Below are 2,500 nucleotides of genomic sequence, written 5' to 3'. Positions count from 1 at the left end.
AAACTGGCCAAAACGGCCCAAAAACGGGCCAAAACTGGCCATTTTTGGCTGCACGAGCGAGCGGCGAGCGGCGGACAGCGAGCGAAGCGAGAGGCAGCACCGTCCCTGCTATACGAAAGCCCCATCCAGCCCTGTGCCACCCGGGGGGTTCCAGGGTGCTGAGATGGCTGACGTTTTGCTCCGCTCTCGACGGTCACCGCGCAATGCAAGAACAGGACAAAAACTGGCCAAAACGGCCCAAAAACGGGCCAAAACTGGCCATTTTTGGCTGCACGAGCGAGCGGCGAGCGGCGGACAGCGAGCGAAGCGAGAGGCAGCACCGTCCCTGCTATACGAAAGCCCCATCCAGCCCTGTGCCACCCGGGGGGTTCCAGGGTGCTGAGATGGCTGACGTTTTGCTCCGCTCTCGACGGTCACCGCGCAATGCAAGAACAGGCCAAAAACTGGCCAAAACGGCCCAAAAACGGGCCAAAACTGGCCATTTTTGGCTGCACGAGCGAGCGGCGAGCGGCGGACAGCGAGCGAAGCGAGAGGCAGCACCGTCCCTGCTATACGAAAGCCCCATCCAGCCCTGTGCCACCCGGGGGGTTCCAGGGTGCTGAGATGGCTGACGTTTTGCTCCGCTCTCGACGGTCACCGCGCAATGCAAGAACAGGCCAAAAACTGGCCAAAACGGCCCAAAAACGGGCCAAAACTGGCCATTTTTGGCTGCGCGAGCGAGCGGCGAGCGGCGGACAGCGAGCGAAGCGAGAGGCAGCACCGTCCCTGCTATACGAAAGCCCCATCCAGCCCTGTGCCACCCGGGGGGTTCCAGGGTGCTGAGATGGCTGACGTTTTGCTCCGCTCTCGACGGTCACCGCGCAATGCAAGAACAGGCCAAAAACTGGCCAAAACGGCCCAAAAACGGGCCAAAACTGGCCATTTTTGGCTGCACGAGCGAGCGGCGAGCGGCGGACAGCGAGCGAAGCGAGAGGCAGCACCGTCCCTGCTATACGAAAGCCCCATCCAGCCCTGTGCCACCCGGGGGGTTCCAGGGTGCTGAGATGGCTGACGTTTTGCTCCGCTCTCGACGGTCACCGCGCAATGCAAGAACAGGCCAAAAACTGGCCAAAACGGCCCAAAAACGGGCCAAAACTGGCCATTTTTGGCTGCACGAGCGAGCGGCGAGCGGCGGACAGCGAGCGAAGCGAGAGGCAGCACCGTCCCTGCTATACGAAAGCCCCATCCAGCCCTGTGCCACCCGGGGGGGGTTCCAGGGTGCTGAGATGGCTGACGTTTTGCTCCGCTCTCGACGGTCACCGCGCAATGCAAGAACAGGCCAAAAACTGGCCAAAACGGCCCAAAAACGGGCCAAAACTGGCCATTTTTGGCTGCACGAGCGAGCGGCGAGCGGCGGACAGCGAGCGAAGCGAGAGGCAGCACCGTCCCTGCTATACGAAAGCCCCATCCAGCCCTGTGCCACCCGGGGGGTTCCAGGGTGCTGAGATGGCTGACGTTTTGCTCCGCTCTCGACGGTCACCGCGCAATGCAAGAACAGGCCAAAAACTGGCCAAAACGGCCCAAAAACGGGCCAAAACTGGCCATTTTTGGCTGCGCGAGCGAGCGGCGAGCGGCGGACAGCGAGCGAAGCGAGAGGCAGCACCGTCCCTGCTATACGAAAGCCCCATCCAGCCCTGTGCCACCCGGGGGGTTCCAGGGTGCTGAGATGGCTGACGTTTTGCTCCGCTCTCGACGGTCACCGCGCAATGCAAGAACAGGCCAAAAACTGGCCAAAACGGCCCAAAAACGGGCCAAAACTGGCCATTTTTGGCTGCACGAGCGAGCGGCGAGCGGCGGACAGCGAGCGAAGCGAGAGGCAGCACCGTCCCTGCTATACGAAAGCCCCATCCAGCCCTGTGCCACCCGGGGGGTTCCAGGGTGCTGAGATGGCTGACGTTTTGCTCCGCTCTCGACGGTCACCGCGCAATGCAAGAACAGGCCAAAAACTGGCCAAAACGGCCCAAAAACGGGCCAAAACTGGCCATTTTTGGCTGCACGAGCGAGCGGCGAGCGGCGGACAGCGAGCGAAGCGAGAGGCAGCACCGTCCCTGCTATACGAAAGCCCCATCCAGCCCTGTGCCACCCGGGGGGTTCCAGGGTGCTGAGATGGCTGACGTTTTGCTCCGCTCTCGACGGTCACCGCGCAATGCAAGAACAGGCCAAAAACTGGCCAAAACGGCCCAAAAACGGGCCAAAACTGGCCATTTTTGGCTGCACGAGCGAGCGGCGAGCGGCGGACAGCGAGCGAAGCGAGAGGCAGCACCGTCCCTGCTATACGAAAGCCCCATCCAGCCCTGTGCCACCCGGGGGGTTCCAGGGTGCTGAGATGGCTGACGTTTTGCTCCGCTCTCGACGGTCACCGCGCAATGCAAGAACAGGCCAAAAACTGGCCAAAACGGCCCAAAAACGGGCCAAAACTGGCCATTTTTGGCTGCACGAGCGAGCGGCGAGCGGCGGACAG

The sequence above is a fragment of the Musa acuminata genome, unplaced genomic scaffold (assembly GCF_036884655.1).
Source record: "Musa acuminata AAA Group cultivar baxijiao unplaced genomic scaffold, Cavendish_Baxijiao_AAA HiC_scaffold_252, whole genome shotgun sequence".
NCBI lineage: Eukaryota > Viridiplantae > Streptophyta > Magnoliopsida > Zingiberales > Musaceae > Musa > Musa acuminata.
This window is presented reverse-complemented; position numbering follows the sequence as displayed.